We start from the raw sequence: 21611 nt of genomic DNA, 5'->3' as shown, positions 1-21611 counted from the left end.
TTGATCCATTAGTCAATAAGGCAGAGAGAACTTTACATAGTTAGGTTTTATAGCACAAACTCTTCAGTTTGTAGAATATTTAAATGCTTCCTCTGAAATGCCCCATTTTTTTTTTCTTTTTTCATTTTAAATCAAGTTCAATTATTAAAATATTTCCTTTACATGAATATCAGAAACCTTCTGCTAACTACTTGTTTGGAGAGAAATTTTGAAACAGATTCAAGTTTTCCTCTTTAGGTTTAGCTTTCTTAGTTATTAATTTGAGTCCTCTTTTAAAGTGTGTTAGTAAAATGGTCAAAGCCAGGTTTCTCGACAGAAGGTTTGTGGCTAGTGGGATATTTGTTCTCATGTTCAGGAGACCTCCACGTGTTGCTGTATCCCAAATAGTGACTTCATGCATAAGTGGGAGAACTTTTAGTTGATTAGAATGTTGCATTTGTCTGAACATCTCTCTCCTTGATCTTGACAGATAATTGGGTGTTAATTTCCTTTCCTAGATCCTCCAATCATGAGCAAGGTGATATCAATAAATTATGTGGTTTGGAGGAACACAGTGGATGGGATTTTTAAGGCTTTTTGGTACAGTAGTGTTGTTTTTTCTAACTGCTGTGGCCTTTTATTCCCAATGACATTTAGAATTGAGCTTGAGGCAGTCCATAGGGTATTGATACTTAGTGATATGTATTCCAAATCAATGTTACTGCCTTTGATCCATGGATGATAAACTGCAGCCCACAGGTCAAAACCAACTGACCACCTGTTTTTGCATGACCTGTGAGCTGAAAATGGTTTCTACATTTTTAAAAAAAGAAAAGGAAAACTAATATTTAATTACCAGTGAAAGTTATTTGAAATTCCTCTTTCAGTGTTAACAAGGTTTTACTTGAACATAGCCATGCTCATCCATTACATGTCTGTGGCTTCTTTCACAATACTATGGCAGAATTAAGTAGTTGCGACAGAGTTTAGAAAGTTTAAAAATCACTGGCTCTGTACAGAAAAGGTTAGTAGTTCTCTGCTTTAGATAATCAAGTGTAATGTATCTTTACTTACAATAATAACCTAACTGAAAAGCTTAACACTCTCTTGGCAGCTATGAAATCAATGGTTTTTGAACCATCCCGTGCATTGGTATTTTATTACTAGTTGTAGAAGAGGGTAAGAGGCCTGACAGCATTCTACCCACAACCAAGACCATAGCTGGGAAGAAAAAGGAGTCATATGAAATTGATTAGGCTTCATTCCCTCATTTGGGTATCGATTTTTGGCATATAACATGTTATCATATATTTGACAGCACATCTGGATATTTTCTAAAACTTTCTATAGCACCTTTTACTCACCTTTATAGTGGAGCAACAGCAAGAAAGGGAGCGCAAACCATTATTTGCTTCGGGTTAAATCGCTCTTGCCATGTGCCTCATGAAGTGATGACCACTGTGATATAAACACTACTGCCACCCCTGTGCACTTTCTGCATTAGATGAGGAAATACGTGGATATCATACGAATATATTTTCCTCATCTTTGTACTCTAAATGGGGCTCAGCATGTATGGGAACAGGTGTTTCAATTATGGTCTTATCCAGGACTCTTGATTCTTGATGGACAATTGCACATAATATCTTTATTTGTTTTTTTCCCTTGCAATCTAGTTCCCAGCAGGAAGTTTACTGAGCTGCCAACTTGTGATCATCTAATTGACTCAGAAAGAATCTGAATGAGTTTCTAAATATCCAACTGAAATCAATTGTGACTTTCTTTATTTTAGGCCCCAGGCAATTTGAAATTGAGACAATAAATGAAAGCACCTCATTCTGAAAGAATGAGAATTGGCAGTTTCACAGCAAGCACTGCAAACATATACTCACATACACCCATGCGCTCACACACACATAATCACACTCATGTGCACACTCATTTGCAAAGTTCTATATTCAGAAAGAATAGATAACTGGGTAATATGTGGGGCATCTTAAAAATTTTAAGTTTGGCTTCTTAAAATATTTAGCTTTCTAAGATCCATGATTTCAGCAAACTAGCATTTCTTTCAATAGAAGGAAATATTGAGAACTATTAGAGTTAGTGAGGAGCTATGGCTAAGATATAGTTTAATTATGTAGAGACTTTTGTGCTTTCAGTTTCTACCAATGGTCTTGAGACTCTAATTTTCATTGTACTACATTGTCCATTATACTCCTAGAAAGGTTTTTCCCCAGGTTCCTCTATTCTTACACATATTATGTTTCAATGTTTTCATTAAATCCCAATTTGTGTGAAATAGAAGCAATGAGAATTTAAAACAGCATTGTTATGGGTTTGTAGCCCATCTGCCATCCTGTCCTCTTTTTCCAACAGTCAGAGAAGAAACTACTGTGAGAATAAACAAAATGTTTAACACCACACCCTCATTTTAGAATTCTAAGCATCTGAACCTACAGAAAGGAGGGGACTGGATGCTTAGTTTTCATTGTGGTATGTAATTATGATGAGCACTGTTAGAAACTGTGACTAGAGGTGAAGCATTTGTAGCATAAATTCTAGCAAGCATTAAGTGACTAAACAAGTACACACCATGAGCTGTTGTTTCTAGGGGATGCTGAATAGGTGGGACAGAGCAGTCTTCTGGTGCTGTACAGTGAGGGCTCTGTTTCAGTTCAGATCCCAACAAAGGAGGCTCTCTTTCCAGCAAAGGAGTTCAAACCCCCTACTCTTATTCCTTTGAAAGGAAGAAGGGGTGTCGAGGAGCCCAGGGAACATAGATAAACACAACAGACCAAATGTGTACAGAGAAAGACCATTTTTGAGGCAGTTGGGAAAGCAGAAGCCAACATTTTTCAAACCACATTGGAGGAGCAACATTAGGTGGGAACAATTCAAGACAAAGCTTGGAAGGAGCTTTGTTTCTAAACCCAGTTTATGCCCTTAGACAGATGTCATAGTCTGCCAGAGCTGCTAAGACAAATATCACACAGTGGGTTGCCTTAAACAATAAGCATTTATTGTCTCACAGTTTTGAAGGCTAGAAGTTCAAAATCAAGATGTCGGCAAGGCCATGCTTTCTTCAAAGTCTGTTGCATTCTGGTGGTGGCAGTCCTGTCATATGGCAATCTCTCCTCGTGTCTGCTCTTCTGGTTTCTGCTGACTTCTGGCTTCTTCTGGTGGCTTTCTCTGACTGACTGCACATCAGTTTCCTCCATTTATAAACATCCAGTCATATGGATTAAGGCCCACTCCGATTCAGCTTGGCCACACCCAGTTGGGATCTTCAAAGATCCTATTCACCAGTGATTCCACACCCTGACTCCCATAATACTCAGTGACACTATTTATAATGGGTTCACACCCACTGGAATGCAGAACATGTCTTTTGTTGGCTACATGATTCAATCTCCAGTAATAGATAAAAGCTACATAGAGTATAGAACTGGGGGCTCCACTGAAGAGAATGAAGAGAATTTGGACAATGCATGGAAAAGAGGTTCGTTCATTCACACACTGGGCCAGAACACACTGGATAAGGGTTATTTCTAGTTGTTTCTCTCCAAAAGTTGATATCCATGCCATTGCATAATGTTCATAGATATGTGTAATTATGCCAAGCTAAATGTATTTTGAACTAAAGGTTATTCTTTCTAAGAATATGGAATAGTCATTCTCAACATTTTTTTGATTGTCTGCAAAAAGTACTGCACTGAAGAATCTGCTCCTAGTCCCATATCAGGTATTATAAGTGGTCGGGGGTGGAGGGGAACACAAAGATAAAGAACAGCAAGTGGTAAAGGAGGGTCATGATAACCTGAGTATTTGTGGTCACATCAGCAGCACACCATCAGAAGGCAGCGTAATGGGCTGGAGAACAGCTTGGTCCTAGAGTCAGGCAGAGTGAGCTTCCTAAACCAGCTCTCTCAATATCTGTGACTTTGAACAAGGTAGTTGGTTTCTCTAGATATCAACTCCTTCTCTTTAAGAGGGGATGATAATAATAACAATAAAAACTGGCTCCACCAAACTGCAGGGAGGATCAACTAACTTAATAGCATAAAGGCCACTGAGTGCAAGTTTGTGCCCATTGAAAAACATGTTTTTGTCTCCCAGTGTCCAAAATGTATGGCTTTGTAATGTAGCAAGGCCCCAGGCCCTTTCTACACTGCTGTCTCCACTACCACCCACTCCATTTGTCACTTTTGGGAAATTATTATTATCATTGATATTACTGTAACTAATGGCATTTCTTCCAGTGAGGGCATGTAAACCATTTGTGAAGCTTGATGTTGTCCGTGAACTTTCCCTCTGTTCTAACCATTCAAAGTTCTGCTTGAAAGGGGCATCAAACTGGGGAGAACTAGAAACCTGAAGGGCTGTATGAACACACAGACAGAATCTCCACTGGAATGTGTGGCCAGCTTGGGGCTGCTGTTTGTTTTCACTCTCAATTAGTCAGTGACTGTCCTGCAGCTTCAGGGAAATCTACTTCCAGAACTTTCAGGACAGTGGGAGCATTGCATGGCTGGAGTTACCTGGGCAGGTTAGAGTTCTGAAACACAAGCAAAGAATTTTTTTATTTCTTAGGAACAGGAAATATGAGAAAAGGTCCCTAGTGAACTAATAGACATATTTTAATTTGTGAGAGAGACTTGGAAGCCAAACTCCTATTTCCCATATACTTTTGATTTGCTTAAACGCTTCAATGGTTTCCTGTCATTTTTCAAGCTTTCTTTCACCCATGAAATCGAGTTTATAATCCAGCCTCATTTTTTCAGATTCATTTGATAGTTCCTGTTATCAAACTAACTGCATTCTTGAGACACATGTAAAATTTGCCTAGAATGCAATTTCTACTACTTTCACCTGGATAATTTCCGCTTTCTTAAAAATTCAACTCAGAAGGCCTCTCTCCCCAAGAGTCTTTCTTCAAACCTTGCTTCAAATCCTGACTGGGTTAGAGACATTTTCCTTTACTCAAAACATTATCCAGGGAATCTATTTTATTATTTACCAAATTATATTAAAGTTTTCATTTCTAGTCAGGACAATGACTTTTTTATCTTTGAGTCCTTAGAGTCTAGGAATTAGGACGTGTTCAATAACTGTTAGTTGAATTAAATTATATTGAATTTCTTAATAAATTTTTAATCCCTTTCTTTTTTTTTTTTAATATTACCTTGGAGATAAATAACCAAAGGTATGAGATCCTATTTAGTCTTCTTCCAATGAGCTTTTTTCTTTGATAGGGTGGCCATATAAAACTCCTAGAGAACAAGAGGTCAACTATATCTGAAAGATATCCATTCATCTGATGTTCATTTACTTAGCACCTTCCAGGTAGTAGGCCTTGTGAAAACAAAGTTGAAAAACTTGTGCCTAATCGTAAGGAGTTTGCAGGAGAAAGGGAGCAAAGCATATAAAGAGATAATTGTAGTATGGCAGTAAAATCCATAATAAGAACACTAGAATGATGGCAACAAGAAGTTCTTCCCAATTTGGCATAGTTAAAGGTTTCCAAAACATGGAAAGAAGTCTGGGCTTACTAGGAGCTGAATCAATTTATTTTTCTATTTTCTCACTGTCCATAAATTCAGTATCTATCTCTAACCTTGTTTTTACCCCTACCATTCCATTTAAATGGCTTTTATCAAAGTCAACAATGACTTCCATGTTGTCAAATCCAGGGATTATTTTTCTCTTTTTGTATTAGACAACCTATTGGCAGAATTTGATATGGTTTCTCATGCCCTTTTAGAAAACCTTTCTTCCCTTGGTTTCTAAAAGACCTCACTTTCTTGATTTTTCCTCCCACCCCTCTGACCACTCTTTCCTAGTCACCTTCTTACCTTTCTCCATCTCTAGCTGGCCCAGAGGCAGATGTGCTGTGAAGCTGATGAAGCTTGCGTTTCAGGACCCTTCACTAGCATGGACCCTATCCATGGCCCTGGGAGGCAGCCTAGCAAAAGGCTCACATGGTCATGTGTTTTGGCAAAATTTGCAAGAATAAGATATTTTAACCACAAGGGTTAAAGCAACAGCCTATCTTCACTCCAACCCCGACATCGCACTTGCCATCATTTCAGTGGTGTTGGACTTCCCATGGGCATTTTTGGAATCTGGTTGAGGGGAAGTTAACTTGAGGATATGTTTACTTTGGATTTAGTGAGTTATAATTATGTGGTTCATAGTCATGTCAGATTAGTGAAGCTATTGCCAGACATCCCACTGGCCAACTCACCTGCCAGTGACATGAAGGGCCAAGACCACAAATGGATGTGTCCTATGGCCCCTGCACTGACTGAATGTGGGTAGTAGAGGAGAAAAATGCTAGAGGAAAGACCAAGTTATTTTTTCACTTTCTCTGTGAAAAATATTACAAAATATTTGTCGCATGAAAAGGCAGAGTATGTAGCCAAAAATAATAGGGAAACAATTATTTGGTAGGACCAGGCAGTAAATATTTCTAAATATAATTTTCTGGGATTTTGGAATGTTGGTGGTATTTATAATCATTTTTATATGTGTAATTATTGTAATTAATTTATCATTCTAGAATATCTAATTTTGTGCTCATAGATTTTTACTGTTTTCCTAAAAGGCCCCATAAAACCTAATTTCTCCCAAAGTTGCCTACCTTCTCAGCCCATGCCTTCTTATGATGACCCTTTACAACTCTTCCTAGGTGATATTGTCCATTCCCTTGGTTTTAAAAGCCATTTATATGCATATTTCTTGACTGACTTGGATCTATTAATTATTTTAAATAAAAATGTTTTGATTATGTTTATATATGTAGATATACACATATATACATGCATACACATATACACATACATCCACATAAAGGATTCTTAAACACTTTTGCAAATAAATGTAATACCATAGTATAGCTATCTTTTTATGTCAGAGCAAAAAGACTTACTTCATTCTTTTTAATGATGGTATACTATTCTACCATATATTTATTCCATAATTTCTTAACCTCAGGGACTAGATTTTTATCTGGTAGAACCGTTTCATCTTATTGGAAAGGACAATGGAGGATTCCTTCCTCAGGCCCTATCGGAGCAGCTGATTACCAGTAACTTGAATTTATATATGCCAAGGGAGCAAAAGCACAAAGTTGAGGCTTGATTGGTTAACTTAACAGCTTTTTTTTTTTTTTAAAAAAAGACGATGATGCAGGAGTTGTTCTTTCTGATTTCTAGTTCGTTTAGCAATTTGACTTTTCTAAGGGGGTGGCACTGAAGGTAGACTTCAGAACAATATTTGCCATATCCCTTCAGCTAGCAGAGTAGGCAATGAACTCTGGTCAAAGTATGTGCCTTGGAAAATGATCCAACATCTTTACACCCCACCTTGTTCCATATCCTTTTCTGTGAATCTTTTAAGTTGCGTAGTCAGCGAGACACTGAAGAACATAATTAAAAACTTTATTTCAGGGCTTATGATGTTTAGAGAAATAAACAGTTCTTTTGTTTTTACATGTTTAACTCAATTAGACTAGTGCAACCTGCCAGCCCCTTTAGCATTTGAATTGTGAGATAAGGAGGCAAATCTGGGGTAAGGAAGTTTTCAGAGACAGCTGTGGAGACATGGAAGTGGGCTGGGATTGACTGAAAGAAGACAGATTTATTGGCAGGTTTGTGAGAATCTGTGAACGCTTGGAAGAGATTACTGATATTCTTGGGATAGAAGAGGGATTCAATTAGTAACATGGATATACTTTGAATTAGTTCCAATTGGTTGCTCTACTGATTCAGAATCATCAACGTCTTTATCTATTTATTGCAGTTAATTGTGGAATTGTTTCCTTTAGCACACTGGACCTTGTACACACCCTCCCCTTGTAGGATTTTCTCTCATTTCTATAGCACCCCAGAGAAGAGCAATGATTTTAGGTCAGTCCATAGAGCTTTGTACCGATTGGGGCTGTCTAGTGTTGGAGTGGAACACTCTACAGGTGCTGAGCTTACTCCAACTGGGCTTTCGAGGCACATTAGCAGATGGTTGGGAAGGATAGGCATGGGAGGGGGGAGGTTTAGGGAATGCTACTTACCATGATTAGACTGTGGTTGGATTCAACACAGGATAAAATCATCCTGGTAAATAAGAAGCAGCAAAAGTGGCAAGAAATCATAACAAGATGATGATTTGTACTTTGTAGGATAAAAGAAGGCTGCCACAAAAGCACTTGCATAAATCCCTATCTGAATGCCTTTTACCTCTGGTTTGTGTGCTCATGTGTTTGTCTTCCTGTTTTGGATCATAATGTGTCTTTAGTGTTTTTACATCTACGTGAAGAATGAATGGGTTTGTCCAAATGTGATCCGAGTCCCTCTCCAACTCTGGAATTTTGTAACTGCGATTCTGTGTGTTTTTATCAGCGTTCATGTATGTGTCAGTGTATGTGCTGGATTTAAATTTGTTTTCAGTATTTATTTGGTGTTCTTTATATACATAGTTATAATGGAAGCTGGTGGAAGGAAGTCTTTCAACTTCATGATTTAATTGGAGTCAGGTGAATTGAAAACCTTCTTCCTTGCTTTTTGCTTCCTTGCTTGAGATTCTGGCCAGGCATGGAAACTATCAAAACTTGAGATTTTTCACACAGTGAATCAAAGTTCATGGCATCCAAGAAATCAGTTAGGATGGGATGTGCTTCTGGGGACCTGCTTAGGGATGGGGCTTTGGGGTGACATCTAGGAGGGCTAGACAAGGGAAAGGACAGCCTGGAGTGATTATAAATCCCCTCTCACCTAGCATTGCTTTCAAGGATGGAGGTGATTCAAATTAGGATTATGATAGTTTGGACTTGTCTGAAATAGGTGCCTGGGAACTTTTTAAGCCTCTGTGAGGAGACTTCCCTTAAATTTCTTACACCTAAATATGCTCCATATAGGAATTGTTCTACTTTACTGGCTGCCAAGGCAAATAACATGCAATGGGTTGGCTTAAGAAATGGGAATTTATTGGCTCACAGGTTTTGAGGCTAGGAGAAGTCCAAACTTGGGGCGTCAGTAAGGTGATGCTTTCTCCCAGAAGACTGCGGCATTCTGGGTCTGGCTGCTGGTGATCCTCGGTCCTTGGCTTTTCTGTCACATGGCAGTGCACATGGCAGCCTCTCCTGGCTCCTCTTCTGCGTTCCATTGACGTCCAGCTTCTGGCTGCTGCGTCTGTCATTTACTTTCTGTCTGATGTTCACTCTGCTTATAAAGGACACCAGTAATCCACATTAAAGTCCAACCTGATTCATTTGGGCCACACTTTAACTGAAGTAACATCTTGAAGAGATCTTGTTTATAATGGGTCCACACCCACAGGAATGGATTAAGTTTAAGAACATGTTTTCTGGGGTACATAACTCCAAGCCACAGAAATGAAGTAAAAATCCGTAAAATATAACTTCAGATTCTTCTCTATTTTTAACAAGATTTTACATCAGTGGAGTGTAGTAAAAATTCACTGGACTTAGAGAGAGAAGGCTTAGGATTTTGCCCCAGCTCTGCTGTTCTTGTCAAGTTGGAGCCATGTGGTCTCCATGGGCCTCACTCAGCCCCACATCTATGATCTATGACAAACAGGCAAGCTAAGGAATTAGAGGGTGATTTCTGAACTGGGATGAATTGTGTAGATCTACATATTCACACACAATTGTCCTTCAGGTCTATTAAGCAGGTGATATAACGGAGTTGAGAGAGTCCTGGCAAAGAGAAAATTGAAGTGCTAGTTCTGCCTTGTCATTAATAAATACCTGATATATAGCATTTCAAATCTATACCACAGATAAATTCAGGGTCAGTGATTTGCTTCAGTTTTGTTAACCTCAGTGTTTTCTGTATAATGGCCATATTCAATCCCTCTCTGCCTGCCCCTTGGATTCCTGAGAGGACTGACAGACATCTTGTAAGCCAAAGTTGGTGGGAGTATAAACTAGAGGACAATATAATAAATACAGTAACATAATAAAAAGTTTATAAACTCTTTGATCCAGCAATTTCCTAAGAATCTACCCCTTAGAAATACTCAGCACATGTCCCCAAAGATAATGCACATACACATATACATGTGTACACAGATACATATTTATTAAAATATTATTTATTAGAGCAGAGGAACATTCCAAATATTCCTCAATAGTGACTATTTAAAAAAAGTAGTATGTATCAATCAGATGAAATACAGTGAAGCTTTAAAAAGAATAAAATAGAGCTATTTGTACTGACATGAACACATTTTCAAGACATATTTTAAGAGAACCAAAAACAAATCACAGATCTGTACATATAGCCTAATTCCCTTTATTATATTTACAGTTGCTATAGAGATACATGGACACATATAAAGGAAAATATCATAGAAAATCTAGAAGGGTACACCAAGGTTTTAATGGTGGTTTTATTTGGGGTGAGAGTGGAATTGTGATAAAGGCATAGAGAGGATCTTTTACTTTTCTCCTGTATTCTTCAATATAATTATATGTCTGTATAACTAAAATGTAAACAAAAATATAATATGGTAGGGTCCTTCAAAATGCCATAACACAAACACAAGGTGTTGGGGAAGTCTAGGACACATTCATTGGCCACCGACTAGACCTCGCCTACCCCCTCCTTTTCCCCTCTTGCTTGTGTGCAGGTGTTTGTTGTGGTGCCCCTGGTGCTTGTTTCTATTTCCAAGAGTCCACAGGCAGCCGGGGGAGCCATTAAATCTTAATCAGCCCCAGCTGGTTGCTCATTGACAGACAACCCCCACCCCCCACCCCAGTGTATAAAAGCTTAGTACTCAGTGCAGGTGTCCCTCATCTCCAGCTGGAAGAGGAGTGTGAAGAGGGGAGTGTGGAGCGGCCGAGCATTGGCCTCCCCAGGGGACAGGCCAAGAGAGACTCTTTTCCCCTGCTCCTTCGGACCCTTTGTGCTGTGCAAGCATGAAGCGGTCACTTGCTGGGAGTTTTCTGTTGTGCCTGAGCCTGTGTTCCTATGATGTACCGTCTAGCAATTTGTTCCACACAAGGTACTGATAACTCTTGTATAAAATTATAAAGAGCAAAACTTATGTCCTATTTGCTTTCTACTTCATCTAAATAGACGTATTTCCAAGGTTTCATCCCAACCATCTCACTTACATTTCAGATCTCGTCTGATTTGACTGTAGTCAAAATGCCTTTTCATTGGGTTTATGCATTTATTCCCTCTTGTTTCCTATGTTATTCTCATATCCCCTAAAGCAGTTTTTCTCCAACTGCCATGCATAAGAATCACCTGGAGGACTTATTAAAGCACATGTCAGGGTTTTAACCCAAAGATTCTGGTTCAATGGGTCTGCAGGGGGTCTAAGAATTAGCATTTTTAACAAGGTCCCTGATGATGAAGATACTGCTGGTTTGCAGATCACATTGTGAATGTCTGTCCTAAAGCACCCAGATATTTGTTCATTTATTACTTCATCAACTAATGTTTAAGCACCTACTGTTTGCCAGGCTCTGTGCAAAGTTCTGGGAATTCAAAGGTGAAAGAAAATCTGTTTCCAAGGAGTTCACAGTTGGATTGGAAAAGGAGACAAGTAAATAGATAATGGCATGTCAGTATAAGTGCTATATTAAGAGTATTTTAACAGCTCTCGGAGCATGGGCTTTCCATGGAGGGTAGACATTATAAGAGGTAGAGGATGGGGTTGGGGAAGAGATGCTAAAGTCAGTTTTATAGATTCACAGCACAGGATAATGATATCCATTAGTTACACGCATGGCCAACTTGAGACAAAATCAGAAAATAAGTCTAATACAGATATGGCTTTTAATGTTTCTGGGCTTACATTGTTTCGTCTGTTGAATGAAGGGGTTGTCAGAGATTAGTTCAAGCAACCCCTCTTGCTGTAACATTCTGTTTCTGTGATTTCTGTCTTGACTCTCCTCACCAACTCCCATCTTCCTCAGTCCTGGCTATTCAAGGTGCAATAGTCCCATGTGGGTAAGGTCAAGCACCCCTCATCACCCTGTGGCTCCTCACATGTTGCTTAACTACTAGTTCTTCTCCACTGGGGTGCTATGTTCCTGACCTTGTCTACTCCCAACCTTATGCTACGGCTGAACTAAATAATTTGAAGTTTCCTTCGTGGTCATACTTTCTCTTATCTAGCATTTGCACATTCCACTCTCCTAGAAGAGCTCTGTCCCCATCACCTCCCCTGGTTAACTCCTAATCTTGGATCACTGAACTTGGTACTCACTTGCACTAGGCACTGTCCTCTGAAACAATCTCCAGCTCCCACCTGGGCTAGGGTCCTTTCCAGCATGCTCCAAGGGCATCCTGCTCTTACACCTATTAGTCCACACTTGAGTATTTACATGTTCATCTCCCACAGAGATGGCTAGTGCTTTGAACACCATGGGCTGGGTCTAATTTATCTTTGAACCTGGATCTGAATAGATGCTCAACAAATGATTATTCAATCAATGTGTTCCTGAGCCTCCTTGATTGCTTGCCTCCTACTAGGAAACTGTATTTCTCTTATATTCCATTTATCTCAAGGCTTTGCCCTCCTTTAGAAAATTGCTAACTAGTAATTTGTTAGAATACTAAAGTCCACTGATATATTGCTTCTTCCAGAAAAGCCAATTTTTCATAGAATCTTAGAATTTTAGAACTGAAAGTGTCTGTGTGAGTCACCTAATTTAAACTTCTCACTTTAGAAATGAGAAAATAGAGACCCAGAGAAATAATGGCATATCCAAGATCACACAGTTAGTTTGAGTCAAAATGAGAATTAGTACTCACTAATTTTGTGCATTTTTTTCCACTGTTGAAAGCAGCCTTCTGTACAAACCGTTTTAACCATCAGCCTGACTCTATTCGTGGCATTTTCAATACTGCAGTTCTTGAGAAAGTAAATTTGGGATTTTGGGCTTTTCTATGCCTTTGAAGCATTCTATGTAGTAGAATTCCTAATTTAGTTACCTATTCAACTGGACTATTAGTAAATGCTTTCCTGATGAGTGAATCCTTTTATAGCCTTTCCACAGAATTAATTCTTTTTCTTCAATTCTGTCTTTTCCCTATTCAGGAACTATCTCCCTTTCCCTTACAATCTCTGACAGTTGAATTATTATTCCTCTTGGATGTTCTTTCTATTTACTGCTAAGCTCATGAAACTGTATTGGAAAAAGGGAAATAAGATGTTGCCATCCTTCTACCTTCTCCCCTACTACATGTTCCCCTGATGCTGCAAATGCCCAGAATTTCAAACTAAAAGCTACAACCCATTCTTCAAGGAACCCTGATTCTCTACCAAGTCTCAGTGACATATTTCTGAAATTCTAGACAGAAAATCCATAATTTTGTGAAGAAGCCACATAGTACCCAGGACAAAACCTGGAATCTGACTTTAGAGTGTAAATTTAATTAAACTCTTAATACCTCTAAGCTTGAGATAGAATTACCTGGAGGAGTGAAATACAGGTAGCCCCATTTTGGCCACATGGCCCAGACCTAGATTGGGATCAATTTTTCTCGATGCTTTCTTTCACACATAAAAATGATCCCTTGTCCTAAAGACAGGAGACATCTTCTTTGAATGCCCTGAACATTTTATATGTTCATATTTATTGGTTTTAATTTCTCATGCTTGTTTTAAAAGGAAAGTAGCAAGTGCTCAACTGGTTCCTCGGTTCTTTGGAGACCTAGCTCCAAGCTTCTAGGCTTCTCTACTCCTATGCCACTCTCCGAACTTCATCCGCAGTTGTGTCATTGAAAACTGATAGATCTCTGAATATTATACCCAATGTAATTGGAATGTTTGTAAACTCAAGTGCCTGACAGGACCAAGTACATAATGTAAATGGTTGTGGCAGGCCTGAGCATGTTTTCCATCAGAAAAGAGCTAGGAAAATATGGACATTTGTGTGAAATTTCCAATTTAAGAACAAGATTTACAAACCAAACTTATTTTTTTTTTTTTAAATGTGGATCAAACAAAAATGTGGGCCAAATACTGCAAACTGGATTTGGCCCATGGTCCTCTCATTTATGATCAATCATTTACAGGCTGTTCTTTCTTTTAGGTATGGGTGAAGTGTGATGACAGTGTGAATGTACTACAAATTTTTATTAAAAGAATGCGCTCATTCTTCTAAAACAACTTTTCCTTGATTTTCTTTGCCTTGTTTTCTTGTCTCTCTCTGTCTTCTTGCTCTTCTAAAATAACAGAGGATTTTCTCTGCCATTTAACCATATATATGGTTAAATACATTATATTACATAATATATGCTTGTATATCATATAACAAGTGTATAGGTCATATTATATTTGTATGTATCATGTAAGAACTATCATACATAACTAATAATATACTTACCAATTATTTGAAGTATACAGCTATTTGCAATACTTCTCCCCATCCTTAATTCAGAAAACAAATATTTGCAACCCAAACATTTAAAATATGATTGTGAACTTGGGAAGAAGTATTAAAAGCTGGGGGAAAAACCCTGTACTTTCTCTAGAAAGAAAGATGATGTGTCTTCTTATGAAATAAAGTAACACATTAGCAGCAGCACAGTGGAAAGGTGTTGCAGCTAGGGACAGCAGGCAGCTACAGAACAACAGGCATAAATACAGTCATCTTGATGATCAAGGATAGAAACAGCTATGCCTGCCGTCCTCGACAGCTTCACTCTGAGGCTGTACTGCAAATTGTGTACCAAGTGATGTGTACAGCAGTGGCCCTGAGTCAGGTCAATTATATTTTCCTTTTCTGTATGGAACTCCCAAAATGAACAGTCTAGAAATGTGCTTGTTTTGGAACAAGCTAAAAGCCCATGAGTTAATGCTTTTCCTTTTTCCATTTGAAGGTCTAACGCTGGCCCTTACCTTTTACTACCTGCTCCTGATGTCTTCTTGAGAGTCTACACAGAGATTGCGTCACATTTTCCCAAAGGAGGGGGCATATGTTAAAGAAGAGGTCTTCATTTGTCAGGGGGCAGGCCCAGCTACAGTGCTTTTAAATGGTATGAAGTCAATGCCCCTCTGTTTGCCTAGTCCTGTTGAAATACCAGGCTGACTTTCCTTATTTAGATGACATGCCTGACTTTTGAAGTCATTTTAATTTGCAACCCTAGTGTTAAAGAGCATTATGGGAAACAGTAAAGGCAATCTACCATCAACAAAATGGAAGGGGCTTTAAAATAGAGAGGCCTCTGCAGAGCTAAGTATGTGAAGAAGTAAATGCCAACTTACATTTTGATTTGTAGAGATCTTTGCGACCCCTTTGTTGGGCACTTCACCTTCCAGCGTTGGACAAGACTGTGTCTTATGCTAATTGACTTCCTTTTCCTACATAAGAATCCTTCCTTTATTTTCTAAAACTGTTTCTTGACCCATCCCAAATCCGAGTGAGGAGTCTTCCCAATTGACCTTCTCTTACTGTCCTTCACAGTGGACAACTTTCATTTTATCGACACATGGTGCCTGTATATACATATGTGTGTATGTGAATTCATTTATAATTTCCCCAAAAAAGCATATAAGGGATAATGACAAAACTAGCCAAAACAGAAATCATGCTACTAGAATAAATTAAAATTTTATTTTAATTCTAGCCAGGCTTTTCAGAATTTCCACTCTATATAGTACTGAAAGCTTTGAAGAATGCAATTAGGGTTTTATTTTAGATCTTGTTAGCCTAAGCTACGTAGACTTCAGCTCAAAGTAGAACTGGATTAGAATTGCTGCTCTTCCTAATGGAATACTCTATCTCTGATAAACCTGTTCACTAATCTTCCCCTTGAGCTTGAGCTCCTTAGGTTGCCCCTTCTGGGTTCCTGAAGTGAGGAAGTCACTTTTCTACTTGTGTACTGAAGTCTCACCTCTCACGGTTACAAGGAATTCCATAGTCAGTTTTGCAGACATCCACTTCAACTCTCCTTGATCCCTCAGGGTGGGAAAGACTGTTTCCTCTCTGGTTCCAAAGGTACCTCCCCCAGGTCACCTTTGGAAATCCTGCTAGAGATGTTCCTTGGCCCAGGCCTTTGTGCTGGTGTAATTTCTCTAGTGTATTGCTGAAGCCGGTTTTGTCTTATAATATTGTTCAGGTGTTTTCACTTATTTTAAATCAACATCTAGTCTTTGGCTCTTTAAAAATCAGGGAGTCCCCAAGACCCTGGCCCTGCCATTTTCCATAATGACTAGAGCATCTCATCAAATGTATCAGTTACTATTCTTTACAACCCTGTTCTCTGAGGAACTGTACTTGATGTTTCTACTTCTACTTCTGAAAAGATTTAACCCAGTATTTTTTCAAGTCATGTTCCATAGAACCCTGTTAATGTTCTACAATCAACTAAATTTAGGAAAGACTGCATAGCTTAGCCGTTTTTGCAAAGTCACCATATGTGTAACATTTTAAAGGCTCTTACAAGTTCTGCAGTAAAAATACATGATTAGTTTTTTTTAATCAAACATAGCCAAACTTAATGGACCATGGAATCATATTTTTCCCCATAGAATTACCTTTTAACATCTGTTAATATCTTGCAGATTACTGGTGGGGAAACACTGATTTAATACTTCCTGGTGTTTTCTTGGGATACTACTATTTTTCTTGATCATTGTCTCTCTCACTCTTGTAGGGGAATGTGTCACCCTATCATCTCTCTCTTCAAACCTCTAACAGCCTTCCACTTTGCTCACTTTGTACTGTTAACCTGATTCATATTTTACTAAGAAAATAGAAGCAAACACAAGAAAATGTCTCTATCCTCTCATCGCCAAATTTAACAAGTTATTTGCACCTGTACCATATATGTTGCTTCTCTCCTGTGACAGTGAACCAACTGCCCACACTGATTGGAGCCCAGCCCTTTTGAGCTTCTTGAGAATTTTGCTTCTGCAGAGATGATATTTCTCTCCTGAATCTTTAATTTCTCACTCTCTACAAGATTATTTCCCAATATACAAACAGAGTATAGTATCTCATATATTCATTTTAAAAACCTCCCTTGACTCCCATATTGCCTTCCAGCTAGCACCCATTTTCTCTACTCTGCTTTACAGCAAAACTTCTTGAATGGTTTTTCTACATTCATTGTCTCCTTTAATTCTCTCTATAACCCAGTCCAATCAGGATTTTTCCCCTCAGACACTGCTCTTATTTGGAAACAGGACCTCAACACTGACAAATCCAACAATCAATTCTTAGTCCTTATTTTATGCTTACCCAGCATTTGACCCAGTGGATCACTCCCTCTTCCTTGAAAAGCTTTCTTTTTCACAATGATCCCAAATGCATGCAGACAGTTTATTATTCCTGGTACAGCAGGTAGGATGAACTTCATGATGGTTAATTTGATGTGTCAACTTGGCTAGTGTTTTAGTTGCCTAGGCTGCTTAAAGCAATATACCATGAAATGGTTCAGCTTGAACAATGGGAATTTTTATGCTTATGGTTAGAGTCTGGGAAAATGTTAAAATCAAGGTATCATTAAAATGATGCTTTCTTCCCCAACACCAGCTGCCAGTGATCCTTGGCTCCTCTGCCATATGGCAAGGCACATGGGGCATCTGCTGGTCTTTCCTTTCTCTTCTGGGTTTCCTTGCTTTAAGCTTCTCACTTCTATGGCTTTTTTCTTTCTTTGTTTGAATTACATTCTTTTATAAAGAACCACCCTAGGCCACGCCTTAACTGAAGTAACCTCATCAAAAGGTCCTCCTTACGCAATAGGTTTATACCCACAGGAATGGATTAAATTTAAGAACATGCCTTTCTGGAGAACATACATCTTCAAACCACACAGCTAGGTTATGGTGTCCAGAGGTTTGGTCAAGTAAGCACTGGCTTGATTGTTACTGTGAAGTATTTTGTAGATGGATTTGCATGAATAGACAGCTGATTGCATCTATGACTGATTGCATCAACAATCAACAAAGGAAATTGCCCTCAGCACTCTCAGGATGCCTCACCTGATCAGTTGGAGGTCTTAAAGCAAGAATTGAGGGCTTCAGAAGTCAGAAAGGATAATTTCTGTCTCTATTTGTGTCAGCCAGCTTCTTCTAGGGGATTCAACTTCATATTTGTCAGAGTTTCCCATTTGCAGCCTGCTGTATGGTGTATGGATGTCCGGATGGCAGAGTCACCTTTACTGGAGTTTCCAGCTTGTGACCTGGCCAATGGAATTCAGACTTGCCAATCCCCACAGTTGTGGGAGCCAATTTCTAGAACAAATATATATATATATAATGCATTATATATAATATATGTGTATATATTATATATACACAATTCCCTGTTGGTTCTGTTTCTCTGGAGAAGCCTAATACAGATTAAAGGATAAAATGAGGACTGAACTCTTAAGCACCAAGCAACAAGCAGTTGATAATTTGGAAAATTCTCCACTTATCCAGAAAGTATACTCTGAGACAATGGATGGAAGTGGTTCTATCAAGGCCCTCCCTGAGCTCCAAGGGGTAAGTTCCCTGAGAATGGGGCTCTGCAGCAGGGTTTAGCTGAAATATTCTTTACTAGGGAAATTAAGTGCTCTAATTCTGGACTGTAAAGGACAAAGAAAGGATTATTGGAATCAAAGAAGCAGTGGTCTGGACTGAAGAGACCCCCTCAGGCCAAGAAAGACGCCACCCGTGCATGGAGGGCCCATCACCCTTTTATTTGGAGGGGTTGGGGTTTCCACTACAAAATTTGGAAAGAGTTTGGCTGATGCTGCAGTGCTTCGAGAGGGTGAGGGCTATGCCTTGGATTTGGGGAAAGACTACCTGCTGCCCTGGTTCTCTGAGAGGGTAGGGCCTACACCCTTTTTGGGTATTCAGAAGACTCTGATCACTGCCTCAGTGTTTGGAAAGCATGTAGCTGCCACTCCAGCAGGCCTAGAGGATAAAGCATCAATCAACAGATGATTCTCAGATCTTGAAATCTGATGGAGGTTGCCTTGTTGGGTTTTGGACCTGCTTGGGATAGGACCCCTGTTTTTCTTCTAATCTCTGCCTTCTAGAATGGCAATGCCTGTTGCATGCCTGTTCTGCCATTGTATTTTGGAAGTAGACAACTTGCTTTCTAGATTTCACAGGTCCATCTGATGGAGAGGGATTTTGCTCCCAGATAGGCCACACCTATAACTGAATTTGATGAAATTTTGGATTTAGAGTTGTTACTGAAATGACTCATGGCTTTTGAGATATTGGGATAGGGTGAATGCATTCTGCATGTGGGAGGAACATATTTTTTGGGGGTCCAAAGTGTAGACTCCAGTAGATTGAATTATGTATCACAATTTAGACTTGTTCTTAATCTTAATCTGCATTCCTGTGGGTGTGAACCCATGGTAAATAGGATTTCTTGAAGATGTTGTTTTTTAGTTAAGGTATGGCTTGACTGAATGGGGGTGGGTCTTAATCCATATTACTGGAGGCCTAATAAGGAGAAGAAACTGAAGCCAGACAGTAGAGAAGCAAGAAGTCAGAGTATACAAGGATAGCAAACACTAGGAGAGAGAGAGATTGCCATATGAATGGGAGGCAGAGATACAAACGAAGAGACTCCAAGGATTGCCAACAACCAGCACCAGAATGTTACAGGGTGCAGAAGAAAAACGCCTTGATGATATCTTGATTTGGGACTGCTTCTAGCTCCAAAATACATGGGCAAATAAATCCCTGTTGTTAAGCCAAAGCCAGTTTGAGATATTTGTGATAGTAGCTCAGGCAAACTAAGACAAGCTTCACATTTGTACTTGTTCTCCTTGTCTCCCAAGTCCTGTGGGGGTGATGCAAAGGCAGGACCAAAAGGCTACTTTACACATGAAGGTATGGGTCCACTGAGCTTAGAAAACTCTCCGTGCTTGAAAGCAACTACAGGCATATCTGCCCAACCTTTGCTCTGCAGGCAGATATGATTTGGAGAGGAAACGAACCTGCCCTCTGTACCAGAGGGAAACACTGTCTCTAGCTTCCAAGGTTATTTGCTGTACAACATCCTTGTAAAGATAGTTTTGAGCAAAAGTTGTCACAAGAGTTTTACATGGCTTTCTCCCTCATTTCATTCAGGTGTGTGTTCAAGTGCCACCCGATCAGGGAGTCCTCTTCCGACCCTCCTTTTTCTCCCCTTAACCCTTTCTTTTCTTCTCTGTTGCACTTAGTTCTATCTGATATTATATCATTTATATGTTCAATGCTCTATTGGCTATCTGCCCTATTAAAATGTAAGCTTCTAATTATATTCTTTTAATATAAAAAAATAGCTAAAACATAAAAGGAGCCTTAGTGCATAAAATTTGCACAAAAGAAGAGAATAATTTGTTAAACCGTCCTGCTGTGAATGATGAGTGTTTTCTGGACCCCGGGTGACAGAGAACAGTGTCATTTTGGAATGACTTCCAACAGAAGTGTTCCAAATATTTTAGAAAGTCTTGCATATCAAAGAAAAATGCTTCCATTATCAGGAAAATTTACTAATGTGAACTAAAACTTTGTGATTATCTTGGTTAATTAATTAATGGGCTGTGCTCTATTGAATTATCTGATTCAGTCCTTGCCAATACATACTAAAAATAAACAGAATGCCTTTGCTCTAATTTAGCTTTGCAGCTAGGTTAAAAAACAAAAGCACACAAACTCAATTCACATAATTTCCAGTGAATGTTTGAATATTGTCATACATAGGAGTCGGGTGGATTTCCACAGGAGCCTTAGCAAAATCTTTTTTATTTTTTATAAACGCCATGTCCTCCTGTCTGATTTCTTTATAGATACAGAAGCCGATCCTATTCAGGTCCTTGGCCACTTGACCTGTGTTAGTTTATCTGATTTCTCACTTGATGTTCACCAGCCATTCACTCCTGATACAGATTTAAGTTGTGTTCTTTTCATTCCCAAGCTTATTAAGAAATTCTTCTCCTTCCTCCCCACTCCCTCTTTTTTCCAGTAGAGTTAGCTAGGTGTGACATTGATGAGCTTCCACCCACTACACACTAGTTCTTCAAATGGATTAGAAGCCTGGGGAATAGGAAGACAGCAGCCAGCCTGGGACACAGAACACTGGCCAGTGCCTGCATCACTGATTGAACTGCCCCTGTGCCTGGGACAGCAGGCAGGCAGATTTCAGGCCACCATATGCATGTAAGGCCTGGCTGTGTTCCTCTCCTGGACTTTCCTCTGGGTGCTAATTGCTTTGGTGAGAGGGACTGTGCAAAGCAATTAAACAGCCCCCTTCTCCCACAGTCCTAGCTCTCAGAAGCTAGGGGTTGGGAGAGGGCTCCTGCTCTCCCAGTGGGTTGCAAATTGCTCAGAGTGAATAAATACATTTGTTCACTTTTCAAACTGTGACCAGCCACCTGGTCTCTTGTGTTGCTCTCAGAGCAGAGAAGGCAGATGACGGGCTCCTCGTTGCTGAACTCCAGCCCATAAAAATGCTTCACCGCACTCTGAGCTATTTTTGCAAGGACATCTGTTGCCAAAAAAGAATTTTAATTAAGCAAAAACACATCTCTGTTTTGTCCGTGGCAAGGAGGCTTGTGAAAGCTTTCTTGTCTCAGATGCATGCTAAATCTGGAGAAATGGAAGCCTTAAGGTATTTTGTGAGGGGCATTTTGCTGCTCAATTTGAGGGACATGACAGATTTT

The sequence above is a fragment of the Choloepus didactylus genome, chromosome 9 (genome assembly GCF_015220235.1).
Source record: "Choloepus didactylus isolate mChoDid1 chromosome 9, mChoDid1.pri, whole genome shotgun sequence".
In the NCBI taxonomy this organism is placed as follows: domain Eukaryota; kingdom Metazoa; phylum Chordata; class Mammalia; order Pilosa; family Megalonychidae; genus Choloepus; species Choloepus didactylus.
Note: the sequence above shows the minus strand (reverse complement) of the source record.